Source organism: Triticum dicoccoides, chromosome 4B, assembly GCF_002162155.2.
Source record: "Triticum dicoccoides isolate Atlit2015 ecotype Zavitan chromosome 4B, WEW_v2.0, whole genome shotgun sequence".
NCBI classification, from domain to species: domain Eukaryota; kingdom Viridiplantae; phylum Streptophyta; class Magnoliopsida; order Poales; family Poaceae; genus Triticum; species Triticum dicoccoides.
This window is the reverse complement of record NC_041387.1, coordinates 438,971,260-438,990,129: the sequence shown is the minus strand read 5'-3', so window position 1 is coordinate 438,990,129 and position 18,870 is coordinate 438,971,260.

The window sequence follows — 18,870 nt, the reverse complement described above, 5'->3', positions numbered from 1 at the left end:
GCCATGTGCCGACCGTGGTTGGCGTCAAACACGTCGCGCACTTCGCCCTCCTCCCCTCACGGTTCCATTTACTCCTCCCTTCAGTTACTCGCCCAACCCACTTCGCAGTTCAGTCGATTGGAGGAGAAGACGAGATGAGAAGGTGATGGCGGAGGCGGAAGAGTCGACTGCATTCGCGGCCGTCGGTGGTGCTCGCCAGACCGGAGCGTCTTCGCCGGAGCGCCTACAGGTTGAAGGTAATGCTCGCTCCCACGCTCAAAATCCTTGCCTGCATTTTCTCCCCTGCCCTCCGTGTTCGATGCTTCGCTCGAGATTCATCGAGATTCAGGCGAGTTCGCGATGCGCCGGCGTTCCCGCCGGTGGTGGAGTCTTGTGCTTGCCGTTTTCGGTGGCATTGGGCAGTTCCGTCGCCGCCGCGGTGGCGGTCACGCCGGTGTGGTTCGGCCTGTCCGGAGCCACATCCTGGTTGTGCCTTGGGATTGGGCCGTCGTTTTTCTGTCTGATTGTTGCGCATTGCTTCGAATTGCTATTTGCGATCAGTGCGGGGAGAATTTTGGTGATGAATTTCAAGTCACGATAGTTGCCATTGAACCCTAGATCTAGGTAGTTGGTTTTTAAAGTGCAATATGAAGGCAAACATGGTAGTTTGAGTAACTATTTGCATCGTATGGCAACTAATTTCCTGATTGACTATGATAGTTGCCACAAATATGTTGTCCATGTGGCAACTAATTTCACGCATAGGCTATGGCTGTTGCCACGCTGTAGGCATGGTAAAGTGTAGTAAATAGGTAGTCATTGCCGTTTCAGCAACCATGTGCACTGGATGGCAACTAATTTCCACATCAACTGTGTCAGTTGCCACATATATGTTTTCCATGTAGCAAGTATTTCTGCGAACACACTATGGCTGTTGCCATGTTGTAGGCAGGATAATGTGGCAAATTCACTGTACTACAGACCCAAATTTGTGTTTTGCCACGCTGACTTGTGGCAACTAACAGGATAATCTGGCATGGCAAAGTATAGTAACTAGGTAGTCTTGTCAGTTTCAGCAACTATGTGCACTGGATGGCAACTAATTTGCATATCAACTGTGTCAGATGCCATATATATGCTTTCCATGTGGCAAATATCTCTCTGAACACAGCATGTGTGTTGCCATGTTATAGGCAGGATAATGTGGCAAATTCATTGTACGGCAAACCCAGTTTCGTGTTTTGTCACGCTGACTTGTGATATCTGAACATATTTGTCTATACTAAATGGCAACTCATTTTTTATATGAGGTCAGTGTGTGCATTGCAATTTCAGGTTGTTCAGTAGATGTTTTTTCATCACTTTTTTGAATTCTATGTTGCATTTTAACATGGCAATTTCAACCTAGCACATTTTGCCATTGAACACATGGCAAGTCATTTTTGTATGAGGACAGGGTGTGAGCTGCCACATTTTGTGTTTGTGCAGTGGAAGATTTGTGTCTTTCTTTCGTAATATCTTGTGCTAACACGGCAACTTCAACATTTTGTTTTTAAGTGCATTAGGATCTGTACATTTTTCAAATGAAACCAGTGTGCTTAATTGCCACATTTATGTTTTCGACAATCATAGGAGGGCGCGTGTGTGTTCATGTGATATTTGCCTTCACTAGTTGCCATTTCAATCGAGCCCATGTGGCAAGCACATTCTATTAGGCGGCAACTGCTTACTTCCTACATTTCATTTTCACCCTGACAATTTGGTTTGTTCTTACCTCAGCAGCATGGCTCGCAGCGATCATCAAAACGATGATGATGATTTCATGGATGCACCACAGCAGAATCGGGCAACTGGACGGAGAAAAGACGGCGATGAGGTAACTGTCCACACCCCTCCTCCTCCTGCATATGTTCTTGGATGCCACCTCGAGCTTGCAGTCGTCTGTTATGGACTAAAATTTCATGACAGTGAAAACATGGCAACAAATGATCATTTTTCTGTTTTACAGAAGAAGAAACGTACTCGCAATAGGGCCTCGCAGGAATGCCTGACTTCATTGACCGACAAATTTACCGACGATCAGAAGGGAGTTGCTGCTGAGATGGGTATGCAGGCTCTGATGGATGTCCGGTGCAAGAATCTAGTCAACCCTATATGCGACTGGCTTGGTGAGATTCACGACCCCGCCTCCAGGGAATTTGTGATTTCGGGACGTGGAAGACTTCCGTTGGACGAGGAATCCGTGTTCTACACTTTGGATTTGCCCCATGGAGAAATCAAAGTCCCGTATGAGGTCAATAATAAGATCGAGGAAACGTTGTTCCCCAGTTTGTTTCCTGGGTTGGAATCCATGCCGAACACAACTTTCCTGGCAGATTCGCTGCAGGCCATGACAACCCATGGCGAGGTTTTTAAGATGAAACTACTCATGTACCTCATCTCTGCTGTTTTCGCATCGACTACTTCTCTTCGCCCAAGCAACAAATGCTTCCCCATCCTAGTGAATAATCTATCTTTACTCCATTATTTTCCTTCAATCTTTTGGCTCCGATGTCATGTGTAAGCTAGTCACTGCCAGTTTTTTTGATGTTTTTCCATTTGATTTCTGATGCGGCAACTCATTGTCCTAAAAATTGTGCCGTGCAGGCGAAACTGAAAGATGTGAAGAACATGAATTATTGTAAGTTCATTGCCGACTTCCTGCATAATGCATTCTCAAACAAGATGTACCAGAAGGGTTATCGACTGCATTTAATGGTATTTTTTACCAGTCCTTTTTGTGAACACTCTTTTAACACCTTTATTTATGCATGGCAGCCTGATCATAACAAGATGGCAACTGCCATCAAGACAATATGGCAACTGCCATCATACCATGATGGCAACTAGCACAGACAGATGGCAACTTCTTCTTTTCTTTTTTCTTGCACTTCAACTTGATGATTGTAAGAACATACATTAGCCTGTTTTTGTAAAATATCATGATAGCAACTGATATTTCTTTCTTTTAAAATTGTTGTACATCAGCTCATGTACGTCGACTGTCTTGATCTGTCCACTGTGGATTTCACTGGGACAGGAGGCCCGTCGCCTACACACAAGTTTGTTGTTTCTGTGTGGACTTATGATGCTGTCAAGGCCGTGCTTGCTGTAGATAGGGTAACTGATACCAAATATGAAAACTGCAGGTTAGTTCTGGTTTCTTTCTCTACACAACATTCTTACAAATTTTTGCGGCATAACATATGAAAAAATCCTCATGTGGCAACCGTCTGTGGCTAACAAGAGATGACTACCTTTGTTAGCCATGGCTGTCTGCGCATGGTATCCATGTCTCACTCCACATGGCAACTCTGTCATCCGTGTTGAAACTTCTATTCTCGTCTTCTTTTTTTGTTGTATTTGCAATACATGAACAGTTAGTCAGTGTTCATCATTCTCTCTCTTACATCCTAGCTATTTTTTTGGTTATTTCCAACTGATGGACAAGCATGCTATAGACTACAGCATGTTTGGGGGGCCTCAAAACTTTGGAAAGTGGATGGACGTGCACTCAGCTCCGTCTTGCCCTACTGAGGTAATCAAAGATATATATATCTATGGTTGCTTTGGATTATTTTTGATCTTGTGCAAGTGACTCTAATATGATTGGTTATTGCTGCTTCTTGTTTCGTGCATAGGCGAGGGCACCTGTTGAGCATCTAATTGGGCAGTTTGCATCCGGAATGACCAGCTTGCTTGGGAAGTTGGTTGAGGGTTGGACGTCCCTTAATGGCTCTGACAGCGATGCGGTTGTGAGGCAGTTCACTACATTTGTTGCAGAACGGACACATCAGACAACTGGTTGCCGTGGCCGGTACGATTACAACAGTTCCCAAGAGCTTGCTGACACACAAGATGAACTAGATGATGACGCCGCTCTCAACAAGGACGATGACGATGACATGGAGAACGTGCAGCACGACACCGATGATAATGAACATGTTGAAGTTCGTGCAGGTGGTAAGAAGGGCAAGGATGCACCAGATGTCCCCCCACTGGAGAAAGTCAAAGAACATACAGCTGCGAGAGGTGAGGGGGTGTTGCCATCAAAGATGGGGAGGGCTCCAGAGGATGTTGGGCAGGGTTCTCCTGGCAAGAGGTCTAGGACCGATCCCGTAGCTGCTAGGAGGAGGTTCGACTTCTATTTTAATGTTTTGTTTTGTCTATATTTTTTGAACAGACTGACCCTTTTTTGGATTTGTTTTGCTAAGCGCGGCAATGAGTTTCCTGTCTGACACTTGCCACCTTTTTTTTGCCTCCATCTTATACGTGCAGTGAGGCGACAGCTGGTGGATGAGCAGTTACGAAGAAACAGGCACCAACGCCAACCCGTGTTTCTGCTTGATTGAACAAAGGTGCCCCCATTGCTGGTGACACCCCTTCTACCAGGTCATCTCCTCGTACGACGATGTCCAACACTGGGGATCCTGTCATGTTGCCAGACATGAGAAAGCCAGTCAAGAAGTAGGTTTTCCCTGTTCTTTCATTGCCATAGTGCTATATTTTTGATTTTTCAATGCATCTGTTCAGCTTGCCACATGGGCTACTGTCATCAGTCCCACATGGCAACTGCTGTTTTTCCAATGATCTCATTCCTTTTTAACTGCATGGCAACTCCTGCTTGTTTTTGCATGGCAACTGCTATCTAGGCCAAATGACAACTCTTATTATATCTACATGGCAACTGCCATCTTTCCATTGGCTAATGTGCTCATCCAATCCCTAGTTTTGAAATTGCATTCCTGGCAGATCAGACATTTTTATCATTCTTCAAGTTGGCTAGCATGGCAACTCTTGCTGGTTTTGCATGGCAACTGCTAACTATGCCACATGGCAACTCTTATTCTACCTACATGGCAACTACCATCTTTCCACCTACTTTTCATTTTTTTTAAGATTTCTACCATGGCAAATTTTGTGTTCATTTCTTAATACATTTTTCATGTGCTTTCTTTTTTGCAGGGTGAAGAAGACTACTACATGCGCGGCCAAGCATATCATTAGGGACCCATTCAAACGCCTTCATTCAAAGTTGTCAACAGGTGGTGAGGGAGTTCCGGACTAGAAGGTGTCCGGATAGCTGAACTATCATCATCGGCCGGACTCCAAGACTATGAAGATAGAAGATTGAAGACTTCGTCCCGTGTCTGGATGGGACTTTCCTTGGCATGGAAGGCAAGCTTGGCGATACGGATATGTAGATTTCCTACCATTGTAACCGACTCTGTGTAACCCTAGCCCTCTCCGGTGTCTATATAAACCGGATGGCTTTAGTCCTTAGGACGAACAACAATCATACCAAAGGCTAGCTTCTAGGGTTTAGCCTCCTTGATCTCGTGGCAGATCCACTCTTGTAACACACATCATCAATATTAATCAAGCAGGACGTAGGGTTTTACCTCCATCAAGAGGGCCCGAACCTGGGTAAAACATCGTGTCCCTTGTCTCCTGTTACCATCCGCCTAGACACACAGTTCGGGACCCCCTACCCGAGATCCGCCGGTTTTGACACCGACATTGGTGCTTTCATTGAGAGTTCCTCTGTGTCGTCACCGATAGGCTCGATGGCTTCTTCGACCATCATCAACGACGCAGTCCAGGGTGAGACCTTTCTCCCCGGATAGATCTTCATATTCGGCGGCTTTGCACTGCGGGCCAATTCGCTTGGCCATCTGGAGCAGATCGAAAGCTACGCCCCTGGCCGTCAGGTCAGATTTGGAAGTTTGAACTTCACGGCGGACATCCGCGGGGACTTGATCCTCGATGGATTCGAGCCACAGCCGAGCGTGCCGCACTGTCACGGCGAGCATGATTTAGCTCTGCAGCCGGACAGTACCCTGGAGGCCGCACTCGAACTTGCTCCAATCTTCAATTCGGAGCCGGCTTCGCAGATCGAGGACGGATGGCTAGACACCGCCTCGAGGGCTGCAACCTCTACGGCGATAGAGCCGAACACTGACCTTGTCCCTCATAAAGCTCGTGACTCCGAGGCGCCGGACTCCGAACCTCCCACGCCCCCTCCGACCGAATCCGATTGGGCGCCGATCCTGGAGTTCACCGCAGCGGACATCTTTCAACACTCACCTTTCGGCGACATCTTGAGCTCGCTAAAACATCTCTCGTTATCAGGAGAGCCCTGGCCGGACTGCGGTCAGGACGGTTGGGATGCGGACGACGAAGAAATTCAAAGCCCACCCACCACCCACTTGGTAGCCGTTGTCGATGATCTAACCGACATGCTAGACTACGACTCCGAAGACATCGACGGTATGGACGATGATGCCGGAGACGAACAAGAACCAACGCCTACCGGGCACTGGAAAGCCACCTCATCATATGACATATACATGGTGGATATCCCAAAGGATGGGAATGGCGAAGGAACAGAGGAGGATGACCCCTCCAAGAAACAGCCCAAGCGCCGGCGTCAGCGGCGCCGCTCTAAATCCCGCCACAGCAAGAATGAAGATTCCGGCACCGGAGATAACAATACACCGGACAATGCCGAAGGCAACCCACTCCAGAAAGATCCAGCGCAGGAGGATGGAGACGCCAGCCCTCATGAGAGAGCGGCAGAAGAAGAGGTAGAGGATTATATGCCTCCCTCCGGAGACGAAGCAAGCCTCGACGACGATGAATTCGTCGTGCCTGAGGATCCCGTCAAACAAGAGCGTTTTAAACGTAGGCTTATGGCCACGGCGAACAGCCTCAAGAAAAAGCAGCAACAGCTTAGAGCTGATCAAGATCTGCTAGCCGACAGATGGACTGAAGTCCTCGCGGCCGAAGAGCATGAGCTCGAACGCCCCTCCAAAAGCTACCCTAAATGCAAGCTGCTCCCCCGCTTAGAGGAGGAAGCGTATGAACCCGCATCACCAGGAGACAATACGGCTGACCGACCACCCCGTGGTCACGACAGAGAGGCCTCTAGGCCCTTCAATAGACCCATACCCCGGCATCGCTCGAAAAGCACAAGGCCACAGGGGAATGCTCCGGACTTGCGAGATATATTGGAGGATAAGGCAAGACAATCAAGATCAATCTACGGATCGCGTGGGCGCCCCACGATACGTGACGACAACCGTTGCGCCTCACACAGTAAGTCCGACCGGGCCGAACAGAACAGACAAAGCTCTTCTGAGCTCCGTCGTGATATCGCCCCAGTACAGAGGCGCCGCACACCCACTATGCTTCACAGATGAAGTAATGGATCATCAAATCCCCGAAGGGTTTAAACCCATGAATATTGAATCTTACGATGGCACAACAGACCCCGCGGTTTGGATCGAAGACTATCTTCTTCACATCCACATGGCCCGCGGTGACGATCTTCACCCCATCAAATATCTCCCCCTCAAGCTTAAAGGACCAGCCCGGCATTGGCTTAACAGCCTGCCAGCAGAGTCAATTGGGAGTTGGGAAGACCTGGAAGCCGCATTCCTCGATAACTTCCAAGGCACGTATGTGCAACCACCAGACGCTGATGACCTAAGCCACATAATTCAGCAGCCAGACGAATTGGCCAGACAATTCTGGACACGGTTCTTAACCAAGAAAAACCAAATCGCCGACTGTCCAGATGCGAAGGCTCTCGCAGCCTTCAAGCATAACATCCGCGATGAGTGGCTTGCCCGGCACCTGGGACAGGAAAAGCCGAAATCCATGGCAGCCCTTACATCACTCATGACCCGCTTTTGCGCGGGTGAGGACAGCTAGCTAGCACGCAGCAACAATCTCAGCAAAAATTCTAGCAGTCCAGATTTCAAGGACCGGAATGGCAGGTCGCGTCGTAACAAAAGCAAACACCGCATCAACGGCGACAATAGTGAAGATACGGCAGTCAATGCCGGATTCAGAGGCTCTAAACCCGGTCAGCGGAAAAAGCCATTCAAAAGAACTGCGCCGGGTCCATCCAATTTGGACCGAATACTCGACCGCTTGTGCCAGATACATGACACCACCGAAAAGCCAGCTAACCACACCAATAGGGACTGTTGGGTATTCAAGCAGGCAGGCAAGTTAATTGCCGAAAACAATGACAAGGGGCTGCATAGCGATGACGAGGAAGAGACCCGACAGCCGAACAATAGAGGACAAAAGGGTTTCCCCCCACAGGTGCGGACGGTGAACATGATATACGCAACACACATACCCAAAAGGGAGCGGAAGCGTGCACTCGGGGATGTATACGCGATGGAGCCAGTCGCCCCGAAGTTCAATCCATGGTCCTCCTTCCCGATCACTTTTGACCGAAGGGACCACCCCACCAGCATCCGCCACGGCGGATTCGCCGCATTGGTCCTAGACCCAATCGTCGATGGATTTCACCTCACCAGAGTTCTGATGGACGGCGGCAGCAGCCTGAACCTGCTTTATCAGGATACAGTGCGCAAAATGGGCATAGACCCCTCAAGGATTAAACCTACCAAGACGACCTTTAAAGGCGTCATACCAGGTGTAGAAGCCAATTGTACAGGCTCAGTTACACTGGAAGTGGTCTTCGGATCCCCGGATAACTTCCGCAGCGAGGAGTTAATCTTCGACATAGTCCCGTTCCGCAGCGGCTATCATGCCTTGCTCGGACGTACCGCGTTTGCAAAGTTCAACACGGTGCCGCACTATGCATACCTCAAGCTCAAGATGCCAGGCCCTAGAGGAGTCATCACGGTCAACGGAAACACTGAACATTCTCTTCGAACGGAGGAACATACAGCGGCTCTCGCGGCAGAAGTACAATGCAGCCTCTTAAGGCAATTCTCACGGCCGGACATAGCTAAACGCGCCCGGAGTAACCTACAACAAGACCACCTGGCACGTTCCGAGCACGCGTAGCAGTGCGGCCCCAACCCCAGCCCCTGCAAAACATCCAAACAGGTCCTTCGCGTACACCATTACGCTCTGAAGATACCATGGGCACGGGGAGAGGGGCACGACCACAATAAGCCCAGACTGCGGCTCAACCACACCAGGGGCTCTCAAGTGTGTCGTTCTTTTTTTCTTTTTACCTTTTATTTTTTACCTACAGGACTCCGTTCGTCAGAGGCCCTGTCCGGCAGCAGACCTGCCGAACTCACGATACAACAGCCAGGGAAGGACCAAAGGCTACAACGAATATACAGGTGGTCTCCATTACGAGCATTTTTATACACCAGTCCACAGCCTACCCCTGGAGGGGGACATGTTTAACAGTCCCATCCCTTGCTTATCGCACTATTTGTATCGTTCTTCATTCATAGCAGCACTTATTGAATAAAACAATGTAGCACCTTTTTGCTTATAACTGCATTTCTTTTTCATACATATGTTTATTTACGACATGTCACATCCATACACTTTGGTACGGTTAAAACACACCAGGGGCTTATTGTTCCCGCATCATGGTGTGACAAGTTCGAACACTTTCACAAGTGCGGCACCCCGAACTTATAGCATTATATGCATCGGCTCTGAATCATGTCTTGGGTCAATAGTTGGGTTTGCCCGGCTCCCACGTTTTGGTACCTTACGTTCCGTTGTATCGGCTAAGGTAGCACTAGGAGAACCACTGTGATTGCGCCCCAGTTGAGCTGGATTAACGCCTCAGTGGAGAAAGCTAAAACTGATCGTCATGATGAGGCGAGAGCCGGTCGCTGTTCGAGAGGTTTTTGCGAGTCCTTAAAGACTTATGCCGCTTAGAGCGAGGAGCCGGATCTTGTCCGGCCCAGGCGTGGATAGCGCCCCAAATTCGGCCTTCCGAAGACTAGGGGCTTCGCCGGAATTTAAAATTATAGAATTCTATGGCTAAGTGAGAGTGTTCAAGCATTATAAGTCCGATTGCCTTGTTCGCTGCGTTGAGCGCCTCCCTAGATGGACCCAAAAATGGGAACAAGAGTGCTCAAGTTTATCCCGAACACCCCAGCACTCGTGGCATGGGGGCTGAAGCCGACGACTTGCCATCTCTCAGATTTGATAAATAGCCGCACAGAAGGTAATATTTTAAATTAACAAGCGTTGCTTAGCGCATATGAACTAAGTTTTCAGCGCACAGGATAACAAAATGCGAATCTACTCAAAAATTACATCTTTAGAGCACTCCCCCGCAATAGTGCGGGCGCCCTTCAACACACTCTTATAATACATCTCGGGCGTGCGATGCTCCTTGCCCTCTGGTGGCGGGTCCGTCACAAGCTTCTGGGCATCCATCTTGCCCCAGTGCACCTTCGCGCAGGCAAGGGCCCGACGGGCACCCTCAATACAGGCGGAGTGCTTGATGACTTCAACCCGCGGGCACGCATTCACCAGCCGCCGCACCAAGCCGAAGTAGCTTCCAGGCATGGCCTCCTTAGGCCACAGCCGAACTATGAGGCCCTTCATGGGTTGTTCGGCCGCCTTGTGCAGCTCGACCAGCTGCTTCAGCTGGTCGCTAAGGGGCACCGGATGTCCGGCCTCAGCATACTGAGACCAGAAGACCTTCTCCGTCGAGCTCCCCTCCTCGGCCCGGTAGAATGCGGCAGCATCGGACACGCTGCGAGGAAGATCTGCGAACGCTCCTAGAGAGCTCCGAATTCGGGTAAGCAACAGGTAATTAACACTCACATGCTTACTTTGCATGAAAAATGCCTTACCCGCTGCTATTTTCTTCACCGCCTCAATCTCCTGGAGGGCCTTGTAGGCTTCGGCCTTCGCGGCTTTGGCACTCTCAAGAGCCGTTGCAAGCTCAGACTCTCGAGTCTTCGAGTCATGCTCCAGGCTCTCATGTTTTCTCACGAGATCCTGGAGCTCTTGCTGTACCTCCACCACTCGCGCCTCCTGTTTCTCTCGCTCGGTGCGCTCTACGGCTGCATTTCGTTCGGCCGCGGCCATCGCCTCTTTCAGGGTCGCCACCTCGTTAGTGGCCCCTGCAATACGCGCGTTATCCTTGTCATTCTTTTTGCAACCAAAATCCTTTTCTGTAAGGTACAATTTTAATAAGGTGTTACTCACCTTCCTTATCCTCGAGCTGCTTCTTGGCACGGCCGAGCTCGTTCTCGGACCGCTCGAGTTTTTCCTTTAAAGTATTGACCTTCGCAGTCAGTGCGGCAGAGGTCAGCAGCGCAGCCTGCAATCCCATATTGACATATTTTTAGGACTCCTGCGTATATCTTTTTAGATCCTCAGTCCGGCTTTTCTTTCCGAACACCGAACCGAGCATCAGGGGCTACTGTCTATGCGGTACCATTTTATACATATTGAAATTCTTACCTCAAAGCCTGTTAGAAGGCTCCTGCAGGCTTCGGTCAGCCCGCTCTTGGTGAGCTGCACCTTCTGAATCACCGCACTCATAACAGTGTGGTGTTCCTCTTCGATGGAGGCACTGTTGAGCGCCTCCAGCAAATTATCCGGCACCTCCGGTTGGACGGAGGCAGCCGGCGTCACGGTCTTGCCCTTCTTGCGAAGGGGTCGCCCGCCGGACTCCGGAGCCACTGTGGGTTCCGGGGCTGAGTCCGGTGCAAAGTCCGGGAGGTTGTCCTGTGACACCTCCGGGGCCTCCGCCTCCTGGTGGGTCCCTTCCTGGGATCCCACCTCGGCATCGTCCGCGGCGCGGGGGTGGAGGCAGTCGGAAGGGAATCCATATCCGACGCACCTAAGGACCCGCTCGACGAAGCGGGAAGATCATCCTTGGGCGGACTGCAGGGTTGTATGCGGCATTAAAAAGACATTATGTGGCGAAAAGGAAAAACCTTGAAGTTATTCGGGAGTCCGGATACTTACGATCTCGCTAGGGGCTTGGCCCTTGGAGGCTAGTCCTCGTCGTCGTCACTGGCGTTGGCGGAGCAGTCCGGGGGAAGAGTTTTTCCCTTCTTGGACCCCTCGGCCTCCCTTGTTGGGGAGGCCTTCCTTTTCTTCCCTTCCCCCGCTGGGGGAGAGGCTTTCTTCTTCTCCTCCTCGCCTTGGTGGGAGGAGTCGGCCTCGGATTCATCATCCGATAGCACCTGAAAATGGGAACTCTTCCGAGTCCCCGTGGCCTTCTTCTTGGCCTTCTTCTCCGGCACCACATGGGGTGCCGGAGCCAACAACCCCGTTAGGCGGGCGTCCGCTGGGTCCTCTGACAATGGGGCCGAACGGATAGTCCGTTCGGCCTTCGCCAGCCATTCCTGTCAAAGGTAAAGGGAGTTTAGATCCCGCATAGAGTCAAACTATGGAAAACAAGTGGTGAAATCACCTACCTCGTCAGCTGGACGCTGCGAGCGGAATCCGTGATCTTCGGTAGCGGATGCGGGAGCTTCAGCGCCCTTGAAAAGCACCTTCCAGACATCTTCGTACGTAGTGTCGAAGAGCCCGCTCAGGGTCTGGTGCTGCGCCGGATCAAACTCCCACATGTTGAAGCCCCGTCGTTGGCACCGGAGAATCCGGTGGATGAGCATGACCTGGACTACATTGACAAGCTTGAGCTTCTTGTCCACCAGCTTCTGGATACAGGCTTGGAGTCCGGTCAACTCCTCCGAATCCCCCCAGATCCGGTCGCTCTCTTTCCAGGAGGTGAGCCGTGTAGGGATGCCGGATCTGAATTCGGGGGCCGCTGCCCAATCAGGGTCACACGGCTCGGTGATCTAGAACCACCCCGATTGCCACCCTTTGATGGTTTCTATGAAAGTGCCCTCCAGCCACGTAACGTGGGACATCCTGCCCACCATGGCGCCTCCGCACTTCGCTTGACTGCCCTTCACAACCTTCGGCTTGACACTGAAAGTCTTGAGCCACAAGTCGAAGTGGGGCTGGATGCAGAGGAAGGCCTCGCACACGATGATAAACGCCGAGATGTTGAGGATGAAATTCGGGGCCAGATCATGGAAATCTAGGCCGTAGTAGAACATGAGCCCCCGGACAAAGGGATGAAGTGGGAAGCCCAGTCCGCGGAGGAAATGGGGAAGAAATACTACCCTCTCATGGGGCCTGGGGGTGGGGATGAGCTCTCCCTCGTCGGGGAGCCGATGCGCGATGTCGCTGGACAAGTATCCGGCGTCGCGCATCTTCTGGATCTGCCCCTCCATGACGGAGGAGGCCATCCACTTGCCTCCCGCTCCGGACATAGTTGGAGACGGTTGAGGTGAGAAGTGCGGACTTGGGCGCTGGAGCTCGAGTTCGCAGGGAGGGATAAGCCAAGGAGGAAGAAGGCGTAGGTAAAAGGAGTGGATCTTTATCCCCTTATATGGGCGGACAAAAACATGTGTCCCCACCGGCCTGGTAAAACTCGCTTATCTCCCAAGCGTCACAATCAATGGCGCGGTTGGGTTGCCCATGTCCGTATTGATGGGAATCCCGGAATAAGGGGAACACGATCTCTGCTTCGACAAGATGTGCCAAGGAAACCGCCTCGCTAAACGCGCGGAGGTGGAACAATAAAAACAATTTGAGTAAAGGCTTGGTAATGGTGTGACATCACGCCACAAAATACGTCAGCAGATTGAACTTGTGTAATATTATTCTCTCTACGGTGGTATGTGGAATTTATTTTGCAGAGCCGGATACTATCCTGGTGTTCATAATCTTCTATAAATTATTCGGAGGAAGAACCTGCCTTGCAATGCCAAAGACAACATGCGCGCCAGACTCGTCGTCATTGAAGCCTGGTTCAGGGGCTACTGAGGGAGTTCCGGACTAGGGGGTGTCCGGATAGCCGAACTATCATCATGGGCCGGACTCCAAGACTATGAAGATAGAAGATTGAAGACTTCATCCCGTGTCTGGATGGGACTTTCCTTGGCGTGGAAGGCAAGCTTGGCGATACGGATATGTAGATTTCCTACCATTGTAACCGACTCTGTGTAACCCTAGCCCTCTCCGGTGTCTATATAAACCGGATGACTTTAGTCCTTAGGACGAACAACAATCATACCATAGGCTAGCTTCTAGGGTTTAGCCTCATTGATCTCGTGGTAGATCCACTCTTGTAACACACATCATCAATATTAATCAAGCAGGATGTAGGGTTTTACCTCCATCAAGAGGGCCCGAACCTGGGTAAAACATCGTGTCCCTTGTCTCCTGTTACCATCCGCCTAGACGCATAGTTCGGGACCCCCTACCTGAGATCCGCCGGTTTTGACACCGACAGGTGGAAACTCAGATGTTCATGAGGCGCCAGTCGACAAAACTGCTGCTGCACCGTCAACTGTTCCCACTAACTCTAATGCAAGTGGCCGATCATCTCCGCCGGTTGCAAATGTGCAGGCTACAACAACAGGCATCCGTACATCAGGGAGTGACGAGTCGGTATCTGCCAGGACTGCTGAAATATTGCCCACTCTGCTGGCAATGAAGGATGCTGCTGTGAGCCATGCCACCCCATCAGCAAGTGTTGAAGTGGACGCTCCCGAGACCAACCTAAGCAAGGAAGATTCCCGCTCATCTGACACGGATTCCAAGCGCATGCGTGGTGGCACTCCTGTGTCCACGACAGAAGTGGCTGAGGCGGCAGTTCATAATGATATGCCATCTACAGGTGAGAGTCTTGGCACAACAACTCCAGCTCCTGGTGGTGCAGATATTGCTAAGGCGACTGTTTCCCGTGCTGGTCTTCCACCTAGGCATCGTAGCCCCCGCAAGTAATCAATGGACATACCCAATGCACCAGCTGTAGATAGGAGCAGCAGAGATGAGTCTGGTTATGTTCCTACGTCCACACTGTTCCCACCACCTACCAAAAGCAATGTTATGGAGAAATCGGAAGACCGGGGTACAACTGATGCAGGCGTCAAGCCGGGCACGAGTGATGGAGGTGAACGTCCAGAGCAGACCGCGCCTTTACCCGCAGTGGAAAACCCCAGCTTAAATCTGCGCACTTCCAAGCTCCCAGACAATGTTGGTGTCCCCTACATCCCAAACAAGAAGATTGTCAAGAAAGCTGCAGCTGATACCGCTGACAACACGCCCCGCCCTACAAATAAGCCCGATAATTCTGCTGCGGCTGATTCAGATATGTTTGTTGATCTTTCACCCTTGGATTCTGCCCCACAAGTTGTTCGCGGTCCGGCCAGTAGGCATGAGAGGCACCCAATGGCCTTCACTCCACTGAGCTTTAGCCTTGGCATCAGTCAAGATCAACCAGTGGTGCAAGATCCTACGCCAGTTGCCTTTGCTTTCCCGGGAGGCATGCCTGCAATGATGATGCAGCCAATGGTCGAGGGCAGGAAGGCTGTCAAGTTCGTAGAGCCGATCGTCCAAGGTACATTCCTTCTGCGCTTATCTTTTTCATGTATACATCTGTGTAGTCTGACTTTTGTCCCAAGCAATTTTTTTGGGTTCTCACCTGTGATGGCAACTGTTATGTGATGACATGGCAACCGGATTTGCTGCACCATCTTACCTACATTTTTGTTGGCATGCTGTATTTTCCATTCGACAACCACATGTCAACTGAAGTTGATACAACATGGCAAATGTACTTGTTCTCACATGGAAACTACAATGCTCTATACATTGCAACTGGATTTGAGGCAACATGTCACTTGCAATTTTGTTTGCATGCTGCATTTTTCATTCGGCAACCACATGGCAACTGGAGTTGACACAATATGGCAACTGTAGTTGCTTTCACATGGCAATTACAGTGCAATACACATGGCAACTGGATTTGCCTCCACATGGCAACTCCCCACTTTTTGTACCTACATTTCATATCATGCACCTTTTCTCTTTGCACTACATTTGTTTTGTTTTCCAGGTATCCTAACCCACTTTTTTATCCTTGTAGGCACCCCTGAGGAGATTTCGCTGTCACTTGATGAAGTTCACCGCGGGATTGAGGAGGCAACATTGCAGAGGAGGTCCTCACGAGGTCAGGGGCAACCAAGTTCCAACGTGCCTGCTGAGACGGTATCTGAGGATACCATTAGAAGTGCCACCCCTAGTTCTGTGAGGCAGTAGAGGGTAGTTCACCCACCTCCCGCGGATGACTACGAGCCCGAAGTCAAGGCCACAAAGGAGCAGAACCAGCTGTATGATATTGTCAAGCGATTTGGAAATGCGAGGGCCAGCAGCAAGCACATGAAGGAGCTGAAAGCGTAATGACCACACCACATAATCTCTCATTTTGCTTTGCTCTTTTTACCATACATATTTATTCTACTTTCTAGATATGATCCGCTTACATTTTAGTTCTTCTTTTTTTACTTAGTAGACATGATTCTTTCATGTTATATCATTTTCATACAGCTCATGTTTGGACAGAACCTAGGTCATACAATGTGAAGCGACGTACGTTGACCTGGGTGATCTTGTCGAGTCCGTGAGGCCACTCGGTAAAATGCCGACGAATGTAGTTGCATGTGGGATTGACTTCATCAACAAGCATATGGATATGTCTCCCGACAAAACAATCATGCATTACAGTGTGACCTGCAAAATATGGGATGGTGACTTCCACCACAAAATCCCGAGGAAGCATTTTGCTGCGCAAGGTGAATTCAAGCTCACAATGAAGAAATGTGTGAGTACTCCTTCTCTGTTTGCACATTTTTTTCTCCCATGGTATGTTTTTTTGCCAGTAGTTGCACTCTATTTATGTGGCAGCTGTTTCATGTGGCAACAGCTACCATGTAAACTAACTTTTGATTTGCATCCCCATACAAACTATGTGGCAACTTCAAAGTAAAATACAGGGCAACTTTGTTCATACATGGATGGTAACTTCTTTTAACTACCCTTTATAACTAAACATTCTACGTGATTCTACTTTTTGGCCCCTTGCTGTTTTATGTCACTCATGTGCCTCTTACTACAACTGGTGATATCCTTAGACGTCATTTTCCCAAATACACCATTTTCTATTCTTTATGTGAACTCTGCTTCTTATTTCTTTCATTTTACTTGCAGGTCCTGTTCCCCATGTTCCAGGAGCTTGCACCACATGACCCACACAACAAGTGTGGTCACCACTATGCGATCTGCCTTGACCTGAAGAACCAACGTTTTGAGGTGCTTGATTCAATGCGTTCGGCAGCTGATGCAGACCTTACTACGCATGCTGAATAGTTCATCAACAACCTCAAAGAGACATGGAACCGTCACTACAAACACTCAAAGGTCTAGATCAGACATTTTCCAATTGAGTACGTGGCGACTACGAAGCAAGGGAACAAGTAATTTCCTATCTCTTTCTTCATGTGCCCTTTACACCAATCATAACCCTCTTTTGTTACATCTGAATTTAAGTTTAGCATTGTTATCTCTGTCCTTTTGCGAGTTCACCTGATTCTTTTCTTGTGCAGTATGGATTGTGGCTTTCACAAGTTGGAATACCTTGCAAAGTGGGAAGGTAGACTAGTTCCTGTCGTCACAGCTGCAATGGTCGTTGAGCGCCGGAAAATTTACACATGGAACTGGTTGACGAATGAAGATTTCAACAAGCGGTCCAGAGCACGTGAGTTCGTAGAGGAAGCTGTCAAGAAAGTCATCAAGAAGTACAAGTGATCACGTTGTGCTCCATACCGAACGCCTACCTTACATTATGTTGCCGAGGAATGTAAGGTACTACCTTAGTTCTTTTCAAAACTATGTCCGTGTGCTATGTTATGACTGCAACCCCTCGTAGCCTAGTATGTAGTGGTGGTGTGTGAGAGACATTTGAATATTTTCTGTAATATATGTGTGGATGTGAACCTATTTAGGCGTGACAACAGATACGTTTTAGGTTTATCATTATTATTATGCTTTCATCGTTTGTAGCACTAGTTTGGTGGTTCGAATGCGTCTACGATGTTTTAAAACATGGCAAATATAGTTCATCAAACATGGTTAGTGAAAGTTATCATCGTTTTTCATTTGGGTGTTTGCTTCTTCTTTTTCATCGCTAACTGTACCGGCTAGCATGGTAGTTTGATCATGTAGCCGTAACCTTTTTGCGGTTGATGCACGTTACGCTTTTCAACTTGTTTCCCATAGATTGCACACAACACACTATGTGTGACTAAAATGTGTTGAATGAACACGGAAATATACGCAATGTAGAGTTATTACAAATAACATGGCATATTTTAGTACAACTAACATGGCAGATTCAGTACAAACAACATGGCAGATTCAGCATAAATAACATGGCGGATCCAGTATACTTAACATGGCACATCCAGTATACTTAACATGGCACATCCAATATACTTAACATGGCAGATCCAGTATAAAATATCATGGCAGATTTAGTATAAAATAGCATGGCAGATTAACTACACATAACATGGCAGATTAAGTACACATAACATGGCAACTGCAGTTATCCATTCAATGCATTTTCCTTCAACTTCTGATGCCCCTCAAGAGTCATTCTCCCATTTAAATTTTTTTTAGAACATCTAGATTACAAAATAAAATATCACCAAGGACCATGTCACAGTGCCCCAATGTTGCTCACGGATTGCTCGTCCCTTTCTTTGTTTTCTTGTGTTTTGCTTGAATCTCCAATCCTGATTTGTATCTTATCTCTTTTGGACGCCCCTTTGTGATGGAACGGGTCGGGTTCCTGACCTGGGTTTGTGTGCTTGCTGTTCCAGATCCTATCTCCGAGTTTTCAGATGAAATGGCGGGGCATCCGTGTCACCGCGTTCATGTCCATTACTTCTAGTATGTGACAGCACACAATGCCGTCCCGTTCAAATTTGCAACATTGGCAGTAGTATTCGCCTTGGCCTATCGAGGCTTTCACGAAGTAGTTCCTTCCTTTGTCTGGGTCTTCAGGTTCTGAATCCGACATGCCCAAAATAGAACACACCTTGAACGTATGTTCGTCCACCTGGAAAGTCATGAACATGCTGGCACGCTTTATTTCTTCCTGGAATCTGCAAGTTTTGTGTGTTTTTTGATAAACTATTGTGTGCTGTTTTTTGTAGCACCTTATGT